Source organism: Podarcis liolepis (assembly GCF_965112155.1).
Source record: "Podarcis liolepis genome assembly, chromosome: 8".
Taxonomy (NCBI): domain Eukaryota; kingdom Metazoa; phylum Chordata; class Lepidosauria; order Squamata; family Lacertidae; genus Podarcis; species Podarcis liolepis.
Window position 1 is genome coordinate 3,714,689 of NC_139560.1, and position 21,788 is coordinate 3,736,476.

Genomic DNA, 21,788 nt, shown 5'->3' on the forward strand with positions numbered 1-21,788 from the left:
AGCGGGACAAAAATGCCGGTGAGGACGTTAAAGCAAAAGCACGAATAGGTGTGGGAATGTGGCAAACTGAATTTGAGATTGGAAAAACGGGGAACTAGTAAGATCCTTCCTTCCTGCCTTCCTCGTTGATGGTACCCCACCCATTAGACATCAGGGAGATTCGGGGCTGATTTTAGCATCATGAACGGACATGCGAAAACAGTCATAGAATTGTAGAGTTGGAAGGGACCCCAAATGTCATCTAGCCCAACCCCCTAGTCCAGTCCTTGGGATTGTGAGCCTTGGCGCTCCAAATCTTGCCTAACCAAAGTGGGAAAGGTCATGGCTCCGTTGCAGCGCAGTTGTTTTGCATGCAGGAAGTCCCTGGCATTTCCAGATTAGGCTGGGAGAGGCCAGCCAGGAAAACAAGCGATAATACCATTTGCCCAAGGAAATCATAATACACATTCCTTTGAAGAATGCTGCCCTCTAATGGGCAACAACAAAAGAGCCAGATTCGGTTGTTTGGAGAAAAAGCAGCCCTGAAAAACAGGAATGGATTTACTCAGGAATGGGGTCCAGGCGATGCATTGCAACAAAGAAAGAGCACTAAGTGTTGAGATCCTTTGAATCACACACAACGCTTCTTTGGCGTCCTTAAATCTCCCTGTCCCTGCTCTCCTTCTCTCGTAAGGAAATAAAAAAGGCGGATGGATCAGGCCAATGGGCCGTCTAGCACAGCACCCTGTTCTCGCGGTGGCCAACCAGACGCCCATTATGGGAAACCCGAAAGCAGGATTCGAACACAAGAGCATTCTGCCCTCCGGTGGTTCCCAGTATTCAGAAGCACTGCTCACAGGCCAGTGTCTCCCAGTTGTCAGTGTTTAAAACCTCCAACGCTGAGAATCTCCCTGTACAGGGCTGCCTACAAATGTCTTCTAAAGGCCAGATTGTTGTTTATCTCCTTGACAGATGGTGGGAGGATGTTCCACAGGGCGGGCACCACAACTGAGAAGTAAAACTCTGACCCTAAACCTCTGCTGCCTTGCGGGATATCTTCGGGAGAATAAAACCCTACACAGATCTAAAGTGGAGCCTTTAAGGCAGTTGGGTGGCACCTTGTACGCCTCCTTCAGACAACTCCTGCAGCCAAGCTAGTGCCAAATGTCTTGCTCTGAGGCCAAGAAAGGGGGGGGGGTCCTGTCATCTGGGCAGCCCAGGACCCCTAGACACGCTGCCCAGGCTTGCACCCTGGGGAGGTTACTTCAGTGCTGCTAACACAGTGGTTCGACTTCACCCCAGGAGGCACACTCGATACAATACAATATGGTAATCTTTATTGTCATTGTCCCATTTGTTGTTTAGTCATTTAGTCGTGTCTGACTCTTTGTGACCCCCTGGACCAGAGCACGCCAGGCACTCCTGTCTTCCACTGCCTCCCGCAATCTGCTCAAACTCATGCTGGTAGCTTCGAGAACACTATCCAACCATCTCATCCTCTGTCATCCCCTTCTCCTTGTGCCCTCCATCTTTCACAACATCAGGGTCTTTTCCAGGGAGTCTTCTCTTCTCATGAGGTGGCCAAAGTCTTGGAGCTTCAGCTTCACGATCTGTCCTTCCAGTGAGCATTGTCCCGTAGAGAACAACAAAATTGAAAAATCTACATCAGACATTCAAAAATCAACAAGCCTGCTATCCCAGCTATCCCAGCCTGGTTAGCCCCCTAAAAACTCTGATACCCAATTTTTAAATACAATATACTCCCACAGAGGTGCCTTACACTGCGTTTAAAACCAAAATCGCATTTGGGTAGAAACTGTTTCTCAGGAGGCTAGTCCTGGTCTTTATAATCCTGTACCATCTTCCAGAAGGCAGAAGCTGAAAGAGATCATTTCCGGGGTGCGCACTATCCTGCGCTATCTCTGCAGCTTTCTTATGGCACCTGGAAGCATAGATTTGATCCAAGGTGGGAAGAGGGCACCCAATTATTCTCTCCGCAGTCTTTACAACCCTGGACAGCATTGTTTTTCCCCTGACCGTGCAGCTCCCAAATCACACACAGAGACCATAAGTTAATACACTCTCCACAGTACAATGGTAAAATGCCATCAACAGGTCCTTTGAGAGATTGTTTTTCCGGAGGATTCTCAGAAAATAGAACCTCTGCTGTGCTCTCTTCATCAGGTCTTTGTTGTTTTTCCCCAGATTAGGTCATCTCTCAACTCTATTCCCAGAAATCGAAACACCGAGACCTGTTCCACGAACTTCCCCTCAATAATAAGTGGCTGAATATTCAATTTACATTTCCTAAAGCCCACAATAATCTCTTTTTGTTATTTACTAAAGTTTCACCCTGGGCCAGCAGGGGGATAGTGTAGATAGTTTTCACTCAGGTCCACGTCAGTTATTTTAGGCGGGAAACCCTGGCTTGTTGTTGCTACAATGTTGATAGCCGGCTGCCTATAAAAGCAGGCCGGCTGAGCTGTTTGCTGTTCAGTTCTGTCCAGCTTACAATAAAGAGCTCCTCTGGAGAAATCACTGTGTCATCTGCTATGTTCGCCCACAACTTAACACTTTTGTTTTCTTTAAGTTCAGGAGTAAGTTGTTTTTCCTACACCACTCCCCCAACCGCTCAACTTCCTTCCTACAGGCCGCCTCCTCCTTTCCAGCCATGATTAAACCAACCACCGTTGTATCATCTGCAAACCTAATGATCTTATTACTGGGGTATTTGGGGGTACAGTAAACTGCATAGAGCGTATATAAAAGCAGGCTCAACACCCCTGTGGCTTCCCCGTATTCATGATGAGATCCGCAGAGACGTGGGAACCCAACCTGACCCAATGGGAACGGTTTGATAGAAAATCTAATATCCACCTGCACAAACCCGGTAGAAGTCCCAGGTCTAATAGTTTGGACACCAATCTATTTGGAATAATAGTATTAAATGCAGAACTAAAGTCTACAAATAACAGTCTCACATAGTTCCCTTGCTTCTCCCAATGAGTCCATTGTTCCTTGAGAGATAGATAGATGCCGGAAACAGTGATGTCCCCTCTCCCCACCAAAGAATGTCGCACATAGTGTCCTTCTGGGAGAGGCATGGCCATCCAGGAATGTGGTCCGATCAGCAGTCAGGCTTTGTTGTTGTTTTAAATCTCACATTTAACGTTAAGCTAAGCACAGACATTTTGCAAAACCCACACTCTCACACACAATTTCTATAACCGTGGGAGAGGGCACTTTCACCCCACTCCAACTTCCTGAATCCTAATAACTTCATTTGAGCCGAAGTTTGGTCCAGCAGCCATCCATTATCCCCTCTCTCCTTGCCAGGAGCTGCTAAAGGCTGTAGCCAAGAGCCCACAGCGCCCCCTGGTGATGAACCTCCAGAGTTACAGGTTGGACTTGGAGCATCTCCCTTAAGCCATAAAAGATCCCTGGATCCTGAAGCGGTTCCACCTGGCCGGACTGGCCATTGGCTCACCTCGATGGGAAGGGCTTAAAAGCTTCAGGCTGGGGTTTTGACTGTGCAGTGAAGGGGTGGTTTTAGGGCAGTGCAAGACTGGGTGCTGGCCAGCAGGCGGTGCCAAAACAATGTTGTAGAATGGAACAGGAGAGGTAGGGAGTGCTGAATTTAGGCACTCCTGGCAAATAGAAGGGGAAGAAATGGAGGCAGTGAGAGATTTTACTTTCTTGGGCTCCATGATCACTGCAGATGGTGACAGCAGCCACAACATTAAAAGACGCCTGCTTCTTGGGAGAAAAGCAATGACAAACCTAGACAGCATCTTAAAAAGCAGAGACATCACCTTGCCAACAGAGGTGCGTATAGTTCAAGCCATGGTTTTCCCAGTAGTGATGTATGGAAGTGAGAGCTGGACCATAAAGAAGGCTGATCGCCAGAGAATGGATGCTTTTGAATTCTGGTGCTGGAGGAGACTCTTGAGAGTCCCATGGACTGCAAGAAGATCCAACCTCTCCATTCTGAAGGAAATCAGCTCTGAGTGCTCACTGGAAGGACAGATCCTGAAGCTGAGACTCCAGTACTTTGACCACCTCAGGAGAAGAGAAGACTCCCTGGAAAAGACCCTGATGTTGGGAAAGATGGAGGGCACAAGGAGAAGGGGACGACAGAGGACGAGATGGTGGGACAGTGTTCTCGAAGCTACCAGCATGAGTTTGACCAAACTGTGGGAGGCAGTGGAAGACAGGAGTGCCTGGCGTGCTCTGGTCCAGGGAGCCACGAAGAGTCAGAAATGACTAAACGACTAAACAACAACAACCACAAATTTAGGCAGTGCTGAAAGTTGAGTGCCGAAAGTCTGCCACTGGGCAAGGGGAATATTTTCTGGGGCTCGACTTGCCTTGTTTTGTTCCCTCTGACTCAGTTTGGAAGGAAGGAAATGTTGGGAAAACAGGGATTGTTTGAAACTTCAGAACGGTGAAGAGGTCTCGGAATGGGCCCTTTGGAAAATGGTGGGCCCTTTGCTCCCCTAAGTCAGGCACATTAATTTCAATAGGTGTACTCTTAGTAAAACTTAGTTGACTACCATTCCATGTGTCTGGGGCTTCGATCCGCCGCTCTGCTATTGACAGCCATCCAGATCCAAAGTCTTTGTAAAGCTGGAACAACCCTCAGGACAGGCCAACACCCCATAGCGTATCAATATTATTTAAATAATGCATCTCTTCAGGGCTGTAATTTCCTGACATTTCAGAGCTTGACAGAACACGCAAAGCCCTTCATGCAGCCTGTTAAACTGGGAGATGGTCTGCTTGTTTTGTTAATCAAATTAAAGTCACATCAACACAGTCACATCTGAGTTTTGTAAATAACTCTTCTGAGTTTCGATACAAGGTGTGGCTTTTCCTATTGCAATGCTAAAGCGATAGGAAAAGAGCATCTCTGGGGAGAGCTGGGACAGTGTTTTGCCGTTCCTAGAACCACAGGAACAGTCAAACTAGATGATCCTGGAAGCATCTTATGCAGGGATTGGGCACCAACAATCTCCCACTCTTGCCCCTTAGCCACTGGTGTTTAGAGGTAGACCGGCCCTGAATATAACAATAACAATAATTTATTTATACTCCGTACATTTGGTTGGGTTTCCCCAGCCATTCTGGGTGGCTCCCAACAGAATTAATGATAATAACAATGATGAAAAAGCTATAAAACATCAAACATTAAAAACTTCCCTAAACAGGGCTGCCTTCAGATTTCTTCTAGAAGTCTGGTAGTTGTTTTTCTCTTTGACATCCGGTGGAAGGGTGTTCCACAGGGCAGGTGCCATTACCGTGAAGTCCCTCTGCCTGGGTCCCTGTAACCTCACTTCTTGCAGCGAGGGAACCGCCAGAAGGCCCTCAGCACTGGACCTCAGTGTCCGGGCTGAAGGAAGGGGGTGGAGACGCTCCTTCAGGTATACAGGACCGAGGCCATTTAGGGTTTTAAAGGTCAGCACCAACACTTTGAATTGTGCTTGGAAACGTACTGGGAGCCAGTGTAGGTCTTTCAAGACCGGTGTTATGTGGTCTTGGCAGCCGCTCCCAGTCACCAGTCTAGCTGCCGCATTCTGGATTAGTTGCAGTTTCCGGGTCACCTTCAAAGGTAGCCCCACGTAGAGCGCATGGCAGTAGTCCAAGGAGGAGATAACTAGAGCAAACACCACTCTGGTGAGACAGTCTGCAGGCAGGTAGGGTCTCAGATGGAGCTGGTAGACAGCCTCCCTGGACGCAGAACTGATCTGTGCCTCTATGGACAGCTGCGAGTCCAAAATGACTCCCAGGCTGCGCACCTGGTCCTTCAGGGGCACAGTTACCCCATTCAGAACCAGGGAGTCTCCTACAGTTTGAAGACTGTCGCGATAGGACTCCCACCTGCCTCAAGGTGGAACAAGATGGAAACTCTGAACAAAAGAGAACCCAAACTTTTAGTAGCTGCTAATCCCCATGTTACCTCATGAAAGGGGAGGTCTGGTGACAGTAATCTGAGCATCCTGGACCCTGCCCCATGGTTCCCCTTGCCCTCCACCAAACACCCATCAAGTGTAACAAAAAAAGATATTTACATTTCCCTGTTTCACAGCCAAGCTAATCACACCCTTTAGTCTTCATCTGGGTTTGTTATTTCTGGAATGGCTACTTGTCTGGCACTCAGGTATCAGGAATTATCACTCAGGCAGAGGGGCTGCTGAGTAGCTAAGCTCACATGTCTATGTGAATTTCTGAAGTTTTCCCAGTGAAGTAGTACATAGATACATTTATCAGTGAATTCTTACATTTGGTATTGTGCAGCAGAGGCCCTTTGAATAGATAGGAAGAAACTGTGATGAAGTGTTTGGTGGAGACTGAAATATACTTGGGGTTGAGAGTGGATTTCATGCTCTTTATTCAGCTCAGAGTAGTGAGGAATGGAAGTTTCCCCAGAATGTCTGCTTTATATACATTATTTACACAATGGGCCCCATGTGATTGGCTAATTCTGGGATTCACCTGTAGGCCAATCAGGTTGCGGATTCACCTCCACCTGGAGCTGGATTGGGTGGCTTCTGTGGACCAACCAGACTGCTGCATTTTGAATCTTATTCAACTCAGTACATAACAGTGATGAATCACAAAATTCACAAAAGTGATTGTGCTGATTTTGGTAGTGGGCTGCATGTGCATGATATCTTCTGGAGGGGCAACCCCCCCAACCTATACATAAATTCCTGCAACACCCTTAGCCCTCCATGAATTTGTCTAAGCCTCTTTTCAAGCCATCCAAGTTGGTGGCTGCCGCTACCTTCCTGTGGCAGTGAGTTCCGCAGTTGAACTACGTGCAAAGCGCCTCCTTTTGTGTGGCCTGAATCTTACCACCTTCGGCCCCTGTGAGGGTGAGTTCAAGACTGTGGAGGGGAGGGAGGGAGGAATTTTCAGGGAGGAAGAAGCAGGTCTTTGGCCCAGGGCCCAGCAAAAAGCAAGCCCGACCAACCCAACCGAAGGGGATCGAGATATGGATACGCTCGTACCCTTTCCAATCTGTGCCCCATCCCGAGGGACGAGGGTAGGGTGAGCAAGGATTACTCACCTCCGTCACTGGTGCTGTGCAATGCCAGGTCTATAGGCAATAAAACCGCCACCCTGCGAGATTTCTTTATCTCGCAGGGGGTCGACCTGGCTTGTGTGACGGAGACCTGGGTGCGCGAAGGGGCAACAGTTACCTTACGAGAGATGGCGCCCCCGGGTTTCTCTGTCCTCCACCAGTCGCGGACTGTGGGCCGGGGGGGAGGGGTGGCATTATTAATCCGGGAAGATTGTCCTTTCAGGGCTCTACCATCGCCATCGATCCCCGGCATCAAATGTGTTGGCCTAGTGTGGGGCTCCGAGGAGAGATTGGCTGTCTGGCTGGTGTACCGGCCACCTAGCGCACCAGCAGCCACCCTGTCAGGCCTATTGGAGGCGGTGGCCGGCTGGGCCTTGGAGTTCCCTAACCTATTGGTATTGGGGGACTTCAACATCCATGCTGATGCCACTCCCTCCTCACAGGCTCTGGACCTGGTGTCTTCCATGGCGACACTAGGGCTCTCCCAGTTTGTTTCGGGCCCCACACATCAAGCAGGCCACACGCTGGATTTGATCTTTGGCGTCGGTATAGATGTGATCATGTCTCCTTCGACGAAGGTGCCATGGTCTGATCACTACGCTCTGAAAGCCAGGATTGACTTTCCACCCCCACCCTGCTTAGGTGGCGAGCCAATTTGGGCTTGCCCGCAGAGGCTGATGGACCCTGAGAGATTCCGCCAAGCCTTGCGGGACCTTGCTCCCCCTGGCGACTCATTGACTGAGCTTGTTGAGGGCTGGAATGCCCAGCTCCTGGCAGCCATCGATGAGATCGCACCTAAGCGCCCTCTGCAACCCCGCAGAAACCGGGCTCCCTGGTTTACCGAGGAGCTCCGGAAAATGAAGCGGGACCTCAGACGGCTAGAGCGAGTATGGCGGGGTGCCCGTGACGGAGCCTCAAGAACATCTTATAGGGCTTTTATGAAAACCTACGAGATGGCGGTGAAGGCTGCTAAGAAGTCATACTTCTCGGCCTCCATTGCATCCGCTAGCTCTCGCCCAGCGCAATTATTTAGTATAATCAGGTCTTTAACGTCCCTTGAGGGACAGCCAAATTTAAATAACAAATTGACACACGGCTGTGAGGCATTTGCGAGCTTTTTTGCGGAGAAGGTCTTGTCGCTCCGCCATGACCTCCCTGCCAATTTGGATACAATAAAGGAACTGGAGGCCCCTCGACTGTCCTCGGGTCCAGTATTGGACCACTTCGACCAGATATCCCCAGCCGATGTGGACAGACTCCTCCGAGCTGGAAAGCCCACCACCTGTCCTCTCGACCCGTGCCCGTCTTGGCTGATTAGAGCGTGTCCAGACGAGGTGCGGGCCCTCCTGGGGGATATCATCAATTTGTCCCTTGGCACGGGGACATTCCCAGGGGAACTGAAGGAGGCAGTGGTGTGCCCGCTCTTAAAGAAAACATCATTAGATCCTTTAGATCTATCCAATTACCGCCCGGTTTCGAATCTTCCGTTCCTGGGTAAGGTGATTGAGAGAGCGGTTGCTGAACAGCTTGGTGGGTTTCTGGATGAAACATCGGCTCTGGATCCATTCCAGTCCGGCTTCCGCGCTGGTCATGGGACCGAGACGGCTCTGGTCGCCCTAACAGATGACCTTCGTAGACAGCTGGATCGAGGCGGGTCGGGGCTGCTGATTCTTCTAGATCTATCAGCAGCTTTCGACATGGTCGATCACGAACTTCTGGACCACCGCCTTGCCGACGTGGGGATCCAGGGCACAGTCCTTCAATGGCTGCGCTCGTTTCTCTCTGGTCGGGGACAGAGGGTGGCGCTTGGGGGGGAATTGTCATCGCACCACTCCTTGGTGTGTGGAGTACCTCAGGGTGCGATACTCTCCCCGATGCTTTTCAACATCTTTATGCGCCCCCTCGCCCAGCTTGTTCGGAGTTTTGGGCTGGGTTGTCATCAGTATGCCGATGACACCCAACTCTATCTGTTGATGGATGGCCATCCTGACTCGGCCCCAGACACACTGACCAGATGTTTGGAAGCTGTGGCTGGATGGTTACGTGGGAGCCGGTTGAAGCTAAATCCTTCGAAGACAGAGGTCCTGTGGCTGGGACGGGGCGATATGGGATTGGGGGGGCAACTCCCATCTCTTGCGGGGGCGCAATTAGTGCCAGCACCGTCCGTTAAGAGTTTGGGTGTAATCTTCGACACCTCCCTTTCCATGGAGGCGCAGATTGCAGCTATAACAAAGGCGGCATTTTTCCATCTCCGCCAAGCTAAGCAGTTGGCTCCTTACCTCTCTCGCCCTGACCTAGCCACTGTGATCCATGCGACGGTCACCTCCAGACTGGATTATTGTAACTCGCTCTACGTGGGGCTGCCCTTGAGACTGACCCAGAAACTCCAGCGGGTGCAGAATGCTGCAGCGAGACTCCTTACGAGGTCTTCGCTGCGAGATCACATTCACCCGGTGCTATACCAGCTGCACTGGCTCCCGGTGGGGTACAGGATCAGGTTTAAGGTGCTGGTTTTAACCTTTAAAGCCCTATATGGCCTAGGACCCTCGTACCTACGGGACCGCCTCTCCTGGTATGCCCCACAGAGAAACCTACGGTCTTCAAATAAAAACATCTTGAAGGTCCCAGGCCACAGAGAAGTTAGGCTGGCCTCAACTAGAGCCAGGGCTTTTTCGGCTGTGGCTCCGATCTGGTGGAACACTCTGTCACAAGAGACCAGGGCCCTGCGGGACTTGACATCCTTCCGCAGGGCCTGCAAGACAGAGCTGTTCCACCAGGCCTTTGGCCAGGGCACAGCCTGACTCCCTCCCTCGGCAATCTTCGCAGAGCTCTGGCCCAATGGTTGCTAGTGGCTTGAATTAATTAATTTTTATAATGAATGATTTTAGAATGTTGTTTATGTTGTACTTTTGTACTGTTTTATTGTTGTTAGCCGCCCTGAGCCCGGCTTCGGCTGGGGAGGGCGGGATATAAATAAAATTTATTATTATTATTATTATTACTCAACCAGCTCGTCCGCCTCTCAGATTAAGGGAAAAGGACTTCCTTCCTGATACCAGCTCAACCTGAGCACCTCTAATTTTAGAAATTAAGTCCTGCTTCCTCGCCCTTCCGCTGGAACTCACAAATTGCGAGGCCGCTCCTGGCAGAAAGTGCTGCCTGCCTGCCTGCCGTCTCTGTGGGTGGTTCTATCGCCACTTTTGCAATGGGATTGTGTAGGAGGCTTTGGAAAGGGTGAGTCACAGTGGTGCGTGTGACTTGCCATGCTTGAGGGAGCCCGTTTCTCATTGTGCAACACTTCAGCTGTGCCGATCTCAGGGTTGCGAAGCCGCGGTTTGCGGATTAGGAAACAGGCCTTGGCTTCCACTCATCTGTGAGGGTGTCCGGCAGGAACTTACAAATGGAAAGCGTAATGCTGGTGGTCAACAAAAGAGGTTTAAAGACTCTCTCAAGGCAAATCTATATTTTAAAAATGTAGTAAAAACACCGACAATTGGGAAATGGTGGCCTGCGAGCGCTCCAATTGGAGAACAGCCTTTATCAAAGGTATCACGGACTTTGAAGACACTCAAACTCAGGACGAAAGGGAGAAACGCGCTAAGAGGAAGGCACACTTGGCAAATCCACACAGTGATCAACTCCCACCTGGAAACCTATGTCCCCACTGTGGAAGGACGTGTGGATCCAGAATTGGCCTCCACAGTCACTTACGGACTCACTGTTAAGACCATTTTCATGGAAGACAATTGAGGCTGAATCCTGACAAGACAGAAGTACTGTTTTGGGGGGACAGGTGTGGGGGACTCCCTGGTCCTGAATGGGGTAACTGTGCCCCTGAAGGACCAGGTGCGCAGCCTGGGAGTCATTTTGGACTCACAGCTGTCCATGGTGGCGCAGGTCAATTCTGTGTCCAGGGCAGCTGTTTACCAGCTCCATCTGGTACACAGGATGAGACCCTCCCTGCCCCGCAGACTGTCTCGCCAGAGTGGTGCATGCTCTGGTTATCTCTCGCTTGGACTACTGCAATGCACTCTACATGGGGCTACCTTTGAAGGTGACCTGGAAACTACAACTAATCCAGAATGCGGCACATGTCTGACTCTTCGTGACCCCATGGACCAGAGCACGCCAGGCACTCCTGTCTTCCATTGCTTAAACCATGGATTCAGGTTGTACCCTCCAGAGCAGGAGAAAACAAGCTTGCTCCATTAGCCCTTGAGATATTTGAAGATGGCTAGCTTATCTCCTCTCAGGCTCCTCTTTTCCAGGCTAAACACACCCAGCTCCTTCAACCATTCCTCATCAGGCTTGGTTTCCAGACGCTTCATAATCTTGGTCACCCTCCTCTGCACACATTCCAGCTTATCAATATCCTTCTCAATTTGTGGCACCCAGAACTGGACACAGGACTCCAGGTGTGGTCTGTCCAAGACAGAATAGAGCGGTACAATTACCATATTTTTCGCCCTATAGGATGCACTTTTCCCCCTCCAAAAATGAAGGGGAAATCCTATGGGGCGAATGCAGGCTTTCGCTGAAGCCTGGAGAGCGAGAGGGGTTGGTGCGCACCGACCCCTCTCGCTCCCCAGGCTTCAGAAGAGCCCCAGCGCCAGCCCCACAAGGTCGGGGGACAGAGGGAGGCGGAACGCCGCCATCCCACTGTCTCCCGAAGTGGTTTGGAGGCTGACGGCGGAGAGACCCCACTGCCGGCCTCGCAAGCTCCGGGGACAGCTGGGAGGCACAGCGCATCTCCCCGCTGTCCCCGGACCTGATCTGAAGGCAGGCAGCGGGGAGAAGAGCGCTTCTCCCCGCTGCCTGCCTCACAAGCGCCGGGGGGGGGGAATAAATCTTTTTTCCTTTATTTCCCCCCCAAAAAACTTGATGCGTCCTATAGGCCGGTGCGTCCTATGGGGCGAAAAATACGGTACTTCCCTTGATCTGGACACTAGACTTCTGTTGATGCAGCCTAGAATAGCATTGCCTTTTTTGCTGCTGCATCACACTGGGGACTCGTCTTAAGCTTGTGGTCCACCAAGACCCCTAGATCCATTTCACATGTCAATCTTTTCCATGCATTCGTATGAAGCTTCAGCAATATTGATGGTTTGGCAGTGCATAGCAGAGGGTTCCATGCTGCAAAACAGCTTCACTGCAAAAGTGTTTCCACTAATACGTTCCGCAAGGAAGGAATTGGCCATACCGAGATACTTGCTAAATAGGCAGGTGATTCTTAGGGTGATCCATGATGCCACGACAAGGACACAGGAAATGTGCAAAGCAACGCAAAGCATCTCTTTGGAAAATGTTAGGAGGGGACAAAGCTTCCGGGGTGGGAATCTGATTAGAGTCTAAAATGCGTGCAAAATGAGCACAGTGGAACACTCCTAGCAACATTAATTGGAAAGAAGACAAGCATCTCAGCGCTGCTGAGTAAATGGCAGGGCAGGAAATTAAACCACTGCCTGTATTTAGACCCACATGAGCAAAACCGAACTTCTGGGTGAGTTGCAATTCAGTGGTTTCGCGCCGGAGTTTGCCTTTGAAGTTTTCCTTGACTTTGGTGAGAATTGGGCACACCCGCCATTTCCTGCAGTAAATGCGTAAGAACGTAAGAAGTGCCTGCAGGATCAGGCCAGTGCCCCATCTAGTCCAGAATCCTGTTCTCACAGGGGCCAACTACATGCCTATGCGAAACCCGAAAGCAGGATCTGAGCATCAGAGCCCTCTCCCCACCTGTGGCCGCCACAGGTGTATTCAGTGGGAGTAGGGTTATGGCTTTGCTTTTGTTTCATTCTGCATTCTGTGTTCTCATTTTGTGCTTTAATAATACAGTGGTGCCCCGCAAGACGAATGCCTCACAAGACGGAAAGCTCGCTAGACAAAAGAGTTTTCCGTTTTGGAGGTGCTTCGCAAAACGAATCTCCTATGGGCTTGCTTTGCAAGACGACAATGCCTTGCGAGTTCCTGCTGGTTTTTTTCCTTTTCCACTACTTTTTCTAAGCCGCTAAGCCTCTTATCAGCTGATCCGATCAACAGATAAGCCGCTAAAAGCTGCTAATAGCGCTAATCCGCTAATCCGTCAATGGGCTTGCTTCGCAAGACAAAAAAACCGCTAGACGAAGAGAATCACAGAACGGATTCTTTTCGTCTTGCGAGGCACCACTGTAATAATAATAATAAATTTTTATTTATATCCTGCCCTTCCTGGTTCAAAAACTGGGCTCAGGGTGGCTAACAACAAATTTAAAACACTTTAAAACACTGAATTATAAAAGCAGCATAAAATACAGTATAAAAGCATGAATAACAAGACGTGTGACTTGGGCACCCTGCAGGCCCCACAGTGAGTGCCGCCCAGAATTTTGTCACCCCCTCAGTGGTGACGCCTGGGGCGCACCCCCCCACGCCCCCTTCCTCCGCCCCTGGTTCCCCTTCCCCAGATAAGAGTCCAGGTGGCAAACACACAAACACTGCAGATAGCTTTCCCTTCTGAGCTCTGAGCCAAGCATCCCAGGCCCGCAGCGAAGGGTGCCCACGGAGAAGGGTACAGGAATCATTTTTATTAGGCATTATGGGCCTGGACATTCCTTTAAAAGATAAGGAAAATCTTTTTGTATGCCACCACGGCTGCAAGGTTTTTAATAGCTTCATATTGGAAAAGTGGATACGTGCCCACCAGATCTGACTGGACATTGAAACTGACAGAATATGCGGAATTAGATAAAAATAATATTTGTTTTTCTAAATAAACGTACATAAAACTGCTGGAGAGTCATTACTTCTTATCGGGACTTGTTTGCCTGCCTGAGATCATTACACAGTACTCCAAAAGCGGTTGCACCATAGATTTATATACAGTGGTACCTCGGGTTACATACGCTTCAGGTTACATACACTTCAGGTTACACACTCCACTAAGCCAGAAATAGTGCTTCAGGTTAAGAACTTTGCTTCAGGATAAGAACAGAAATTGGGCGCGGCAGCAGCAGGAGGCCCCATTAGCTAAAATGGTGCTTCAGGTTAAGAACAGTTTCAGGTTAAGTACGGACCTCCGGAACGAATCAAGTACTTAACCTGAGGTACCACTGTAACGGCATTATGATATTGGCAGTTTTATTTTCAATTCCTTTCCTAATGACCCCATGGCATGGAATCTGCCTTTTCCATAGCTGCTGCATACTTAAGTCCACAACAAGCTATCCGCTATGACCCCAAAGTCTTGTTCCTGGTTGTGATAGTTGATGGGACATTTGTGCAGTCTGTAATAAAGGGGCTGTTCCCAGGATATCCCTAAGATTAGCATCTCCTATCTGCTCCACTGGGTCAGAATTCCCTTGGAGGGACATGCTTATAAAACGAAAAGATCGACAGAGGACGCTGTGGCGATTGCCCTCCATGCCGTCCTTGCACATTTGGAGCAGCGGGGGGGGGGGGGGTTATGCCAGACTGCTTTTTTTAGATTTCAGCTCGGCATTTAATAGCATTCTACCACAACGTCTGATGTCTAAACTGGAAGATCTGGGGCTTCCGTTATCACTTTGTGAGTGGATATTGGACTTTTTGTCAGACCGCCCCCAGAGGGTTCGGTTGGGCCCTTATACCTCTAATGTGCTTAAGACTAACACAGGAACACCACAGGGATACGTACTCAGTCCACTCCTTTATATTCTCTACACGTACGATTGTGTCGCTACTCACCCTAGTAATAGGGTTGTTAAATTTGCAGATGACACAACCGTGATTGGGCTCATCCATGAAAGGGAGGGTGAAACGGATTATAGAGATGAGGTGGAGCGGCTGACAGAGTGGTGCAGAGCTAACAACTTGCTCATAAATACAAGGAAGACAAAGGAGCTTATGGTGGACTTCAGGAGACAGAAGAGCAACGTCCAGCCACTTTTGATTGATGGGGTCTGTGTGGAGAGGGTAACAACGTTCAGATTTTTGGGCATTGAATTACAAGAGGATCTGTCCTGGAGTGTCAACACAAGGAGGCTTGTGAAGAAGGCACAGCAGAGACTGTACTTTTTGAGAATACTAAGGAAAAACCAACGTCCGCAGAAACTGCTGCTTGCCTTCTATCACTGTGCCATTGAGAGCGTGCTCACTTATGGCTTATGTGTGTGGTACGGAAGCTGTACTACCCAGGACAGGATGGGGTTGTGTAGGGTTGTTAAGGCAGCAGAGAGCATTGTTGGCTGCCCACTCTCCACCTTAGAGCAGATTTATGCCACAAGGTGCCATAGGAAGGCACTGGACATAGTAAAAGATCCATCGCATCCTGGTCACTGTCTCTTCGAGCTCTTGCCGTCGGGACAGAGATACAGGACGATGAAGACAAGAACGAGCCGTCTTAAGAACAGCTTCTTCTCCAGAGCGATCTCGGCCCTGAATGGGAAGCCCGGACTTTGAAAGTCATCTAATCTCCCTTGCTGTATTATACTGTATTGTTTAATTAGTGTTTTTATGGAGCAGTCAAGTAATTTCGTTGTCCCCGAAGGGGGCAATGACAATAAAGATATTATTATTATTATTATTATTATTATTATTATTAATTGGGCCTACACAGAACACACAGAGTTGAGCATGTTCCTGGGGAGCTGAGCCCAAGCAGAAAAATATTGTTTACTTCTTTTCTGTTGGAGGGATTTCCTGCTCCGCTCCAAATATCCGGCTCATTTTTGCCACAGCTATTGAATGATTGCTATGGTCAGGGGTGAACTGAGCCATAGCACATGAGTCATCATTAAATGTTTCCAGACGTGCAGTCCCTAAAATTACCTTCCTTGCTAGGAGTACCATAGCAAGTCTATTATTTGTGGGTGCATTTATTTATGTCCATCTCCTTGTGACCTCGAGGCCTTTCAGTTTCTGGGACAACGCCCTAATCCTTGTGGATAGAGGATGATGTGTTAATCATCCCTTTCCACGCATAAGGACAACTCACTTAAGAACAGAAGAGCCTTGTGGGTGAGACTAATGGGCCATCTAGTCCAGACCAGATGCCTGTGGGATTCAAGTCCATTAACTCAAGAGTAGTCCTGAATAGGGCTGGGCTATATATTGATATATTGTCCCAAACCGGTTTGAAATCGGTTTCATCGTTTTTGACCTGGCAACATATTGCAAATCACGATGCATGAGAGATCCATCAGAACTAGGAAACAGCTCTCACCTTTGTCCCTAGCCCACCAGAGATCATTGACCAGAGCGACCAAGGCCATTTCAGTCCCATGATAAGGCCTGAATCCCGATTGGAAGGGATCCAAATGGTCCGCATCCTACAGTTGTGTCTGGAGTTGTTCAGCAACCACTTGCTCAATCACCTTGCCCAAGAATGGAAGACTTGAGACTGGGCGATAGTTGGCCATAATGGCCGGGTCCAAAGATTTTTTTTAAGAAGTGGTTTAATGACCGCCTCTTTCAGTGGATCTGGGAATGTTCCCTCACAGAGGGAAGTATTCATCACCCCACAGAACCCATCGTCCAGCCCTTCCCAGCTCGCTTTTATGAGCCGGGGTGGACTCGTTTCGCTTGTCCAAGCAGTGGATATCAATATATTAGGGTTGCCGTATTTCAAAAAGTGAAAATCTGGACACAAAAGTTGTTGAGCGATTTCTGCCTGGATGCTGTTAGCAAGGGACGAATACAGGCTATGTCTGGGAAATTCCAGACATATTCCAACCCTACGATATATCACAATGGTTAGTTGGTGACATATCGCAGTGCTGAAAACCAGATATTGCTCAGCCCTAGTTCTGAAGAGACACTAGTAAGAAAATGCATTCTTAGGAAGGAATGAGAGCTTACAAGAGCTCCATTTCTCGCTATTCTGTGTTAACTTTCAGAGAATACAACACCGTGATTCCTTCATTGCAGGGGGCTGGACTAGATGTCTCCTTGGGCCCCTTCCAGATCAACAATGTTATGATCCTTATGCTCAGGACGACACCATTGCATGCAAAGCTCCCCTTTCGTCGCTCTTCACTCTTGGCCGTTGACACCAGGGCGTGGAGAAACTCACAGGACGATGACTCTACATCTGGAGTTGCCAAACAGATAACAAATGCTTAATGGAAATCCCTGGGCCTTATTGCTATCTTACATAAGCAATCTTAATTTTAAAGGGTGGAGCTGAAAAATGCACTAGATGTTCTGCAAAACAACTCATGCCAATGGGGTTGACGTTTTCCTCTCTCTCTCTTTCTCTCTCTCTCTCTCTCTGTGACATTGTGGCACAAATCAACCTGCCTGATGGATCAGGCCCAAGTAATAATAATAATAATAATAATAATAATAATAATAATAATAATTCATACCCCGCCCTTCCCGGTTCAGGAAACTGGGCTCAGGGCAGCTAACAACAAATTTAAAACACTTAATTGATGCTACAAAAACAACAACAGCGTAAAATACGGTATAATGCGTAAATAACAATAAAATCAAGACTCAGAAATCAGTTTAGGGGGGAAATCCATCCAATAAACATTAGATGATCACCAGGGCTAGCTGGCTAAATTAGTCCTATTTGGGCCAGTGAGGAGACCAGGGGAGAATTAGCTGTGGGATCCCAGAGTGGGTAATCTTCATAAAAAGAGGAGAGGGAGGGAAGGAAGGAAGGGGAATAAAAGATCAGTCTAAGTTCAAATTGAAAGCCTGGTGGAATAGCTCTGTCTTACAGGCCCTGCGGAAGGAAGTTAAATCCTGCAGGAACCTGGTCTCATGGGACAGAGCATTCCACCAAGTTGGTGCCATCACTGAGAAGGCCCTGGCCCTGGGGGAGGATAATCTGACTTCCTTAGGACCCGGGACCTCTAAATCAGTGTTTCCCAACCGGTGTTCCGTGGCACACTAGTGTGCCGTGAGACGTTGGCTGGTGTGCCGTGGGAGGGAGGCGGGCGAGTCGGGCGGTGAGAGGCGGCGGCGGCGAGGATCCGCGTCGAGCCGGGGGCGGCTCCGCGGTGGTGGTGCCGAGGTAGTTCTCTCTCCATTCTCCCCTCACACACACACACAGGAAATAACACAGGATCAGCTGACAGGACCCAGCCAATGGGGCGGCGGCGGGGCAGCGCGTGCAAAAGGGAGGAGCGCGAGACAGCGGACGAGGAGGAGGCCGGCATGTCCCGGCAGCAGCAGCAACAACAGCAGCAGCAACTCCCGGCGACGGCTCCTCAAGCCCCGGGCAACCCTACTCCCTCACCGGCCTCGGCCGCCCTCCTGCTCCACCCGCCGCCGCCCCCTCCTCCGCCCGCTATCGCCGCCACCACCACAACAGCCGCCGCCGCCTCCGCTGCCGCCGTCCCTCAGTCCCTCGCTTTGCTGCCTCCTCCCCCCCCACCCCCAAAGCTTGGAAGTTCCCCGGCAAGGGGGAGGGAAAAAAATTGAAAACTTACACTTTCGTGCGTCCCTCCCGGCGTGACGCTGCGCGCTGACGTCACGGGGCTGTAATGGTGGTGTGCTGCGAGATTTTTTTCATCAAACAAGTGTGCCTTTGCCCCAAAAAGGTTGGGAAACACTGCTCTAAACTATGATTATTTGTGGACCTTAAGGTCCTCTGCGGGGCAGACCAGGAGAGACGGTCCCGTAAGTATGAGGGCCCTAAGCCGTCTAGTCCCACGTCCTGTTTTCACGGCAGCCAACCAGATGGCCCAATGGGAAGCCCTGGAGCAGGATGCGAGCGCAACATTGCTGTCCACCTCCTGTGGTTTCCAGGAAGCAAACTGCCCCCTTTCAACCTTCTGGAGGCAGAAGACAGTCATTGTGGCTGGTAATATACTGTATGCATCGTGCAGATTTCTCCCCATTTGCATTTTTAAAAATACTTTTGAATAACCACAACAATTTTCTACTGGGGAACAATCGAAACTAGTTCAACCATCTGTCGCTTGTTGGAATTGCTTTGTGTTTTTACCAAAAGTGAAAAGAGAGAGATCCTGACTGCACAGGGTCGTCTTAAGCATATCCGGTGCCCCCCCCCCCCGTTTCCCAGAGGATAGATAGATAAGATAAAACTTTATTCGCATTAGCCAATGGCCATAGCAGCAGTAAAACATTACAGTATACACAGAAAAGGTAATTTGATATAAGAGCACAATTTAAAGTCTTGAATCAGCCGTCAGTTAGTGGCCCTTATTCTGATTGCCCCTGCTATGAACCTAGCAACCTTTGCTGTTATCTGCTCATTTTGATCTGATAGAAGGAAGCACGCTGTGGCAGTGGTTGAGCGCCCTGGGATGGTTAGTACGAGTGGGGTGACGATCTCGTTCCTCAGGTCTTTGTGGAGAGTGCAAGACAGGAGGACGTGTGCCGCTGTTTCGGTGCTGCCGTCTCCACAGGTGCAAAGGCGTTTCTCAGGTGGGATCTTTTGGAATCGACTCTCAAGTACCGCAGATGGCAAAACATTCAGTCTTGAAAGTGTAAAAACATGTCTGTATTTTGGGATAATAAGTTTGTGCAGATATGGGGCCAGAGAATCAAAATGGAGAGGTGGCAAATGAACATACCAAGGGCAGAATTTCCTTATAGTGGCCAGGTTGTTCTGATGCTCGATATCTTCTAGACGTTGACCAGTTAGACTGTTTGCTTTAGTGGGGCCCATAGTGAGTAGGTGTTGTGGGGATAGGCCACAAGAGTGAAGTTTTAAGCCAGGCGCTTTTATGGGAGTCTTGAAGTACTAGGGATAGTAAACCGGGGGGATTTGCGTTTAGGTGGAGCCAGAAGTTAAGAGCTCTTTGCCAAGTCCGTACTTCTACTAAAGGGAGACTTGCCTCCAGTCGCAATGATGCATTTGGGACGCATGGCCATTTTGCAGAGGAGGATGGTGCTGCCGGCGGGGCTGGAGGAGGTGGGCAGTGGCTGGAGGGTGCCTCCTCCGGCGGCGAAGACACGGAGGCTGGACGCAGTGCCTCCCGGCTCAGCTGGCCACTTCGTGCTGTGCTGGCCACAGCAGATGGAGCTTTGGCGCAGCATGGCGGAGGCGGGCGAGGGTGGTGAGCTGATGCCAGGAGCCGCCACGTCCAGCTTCTGCCTCTTCCCTGGCACTCTCCAGAACTTGGCGCCCTGGCGCCCTGTGCCACTAGCCTCTATGGGTAAGATGCCCTTGGCACTGCATTTCATTAAGGTGCACAATGGTTTTAATTTGAATTGGCACCTGAACGACTTTGAGGCTATTCTGCATGACGTGGAGGTGACTATTCTTCTTACTGTAAATACAGGAGGCGGTTCTGCAACCATTTCCATTGGACAAATGCATCACATAATTTGGAGAACTGCAGATCTCAAAGGAGAGCTCTTTTCTGGTCTGTGCCTTATTTCAGGAAGTGTGGATCACGTAGCTCACCCAATGAACCTCCACCATCCCCCTTCTGTTTGTTTGCCGCTTAGCACAACCCTAGGTAACCCCCTCCCCCCAGGACGGCAGTACCACCAACTTTGGGATCACCCTATATAAACCGGTTGTCCAGAAGCGCCCTGCGAAAGCTTGGATGTGTCAAAGAAACCGGGAGTGGATTCCTGAATGTGGAAGAACGGAGAGTTCAGTTCTGCTACTGCCAACGCAGTCTTTGGGCTGAGCTAACATGATAACCCCTGACCTAGTATTTCAGGAATTTTGCCAGCAAGTTTTACAAGTTTCATGCTCGGCTCCTGGATCAGTAGCAATTCTGTCAATCTCAGAGGCAGGGACTGGTCCCCAAGATCACCAAGCAAGCTTCAGGTGGGGAATTCGAACCCAGGTCTCCCAACCTGACACTGTAACCACTACACCACACTGGCTTTTGCACCTAGTGGCAGTTGGTGGAGCCTGGTGCCTCAAGGATTAAAAACAAAACAAAAGTAGACTCCACAAGGCTGAAGATTGGCAACATCTGTTTTTAGATTTACTGCTCTGTCTTTTGGTTATCATGCTGTCTCTGAAAAGACATTCACTTTGGTGTTTTTTTAAAATGATATAGTGGCATCTATTAGACTTAATATAAATGGGATTACCTGGCAAAAGCAAGCTCAAACCTCTCATTGAGTTTTTATACATACTTAGGATACATATGCAAGAGGGTTGCTTATAATTATATTTTGGAGATGATTCATTTTCTTGTTCAGCCGCCTTGTTTAATACTTTCTGGACATCCCATGATTATGTTATAAAGTAGTTGTGTTCTATGCTGTAAATCAAAACACTGTTAAGGGTTGACTCCTTCCATTTTCCAATGTATTTCTCATCAATAAAAAGTTTGGTTTGTAGCTCGAGCATATTTTAATTCTGGAAGTGTGGCCCAGAGTGGGGGGGAAAGCTTGAGAACCGCTGTGTTAAGGGCTTTGCCGTACTAATAGTAACATCTTGAACTTGGCATCGTAGCAAATTGGCAACCGGTTGCAGATCTCTGAGCCACAGGTGTTACATGCTGAGGAGGCCTTACTCCTGTCAGCAATTATGCTGCAGCATTCTGCACTAACTGCAGCTTCCGGGGAAGCCCTGCAAATCCACAGACACTCCAGGGACCACCTGAGCAAAGCTAGAGGACCACGGATGATGACCGCTTGCAACAGAACCTCTGGATTGTCTGGATATTGTCTCTGAGTCTACAATTAACAAAGAGAATATTGTTGCTGTTGTTTAGTCGTTTAGTCGGGTCCGACTCTTCGTGACCCCATGGTCCAGAGCACACCAGGAACTCCTGTCTTCCACTGCCTCCCGCAGCTTAGTCAAACTCATGTTGGTCGCTTCGAG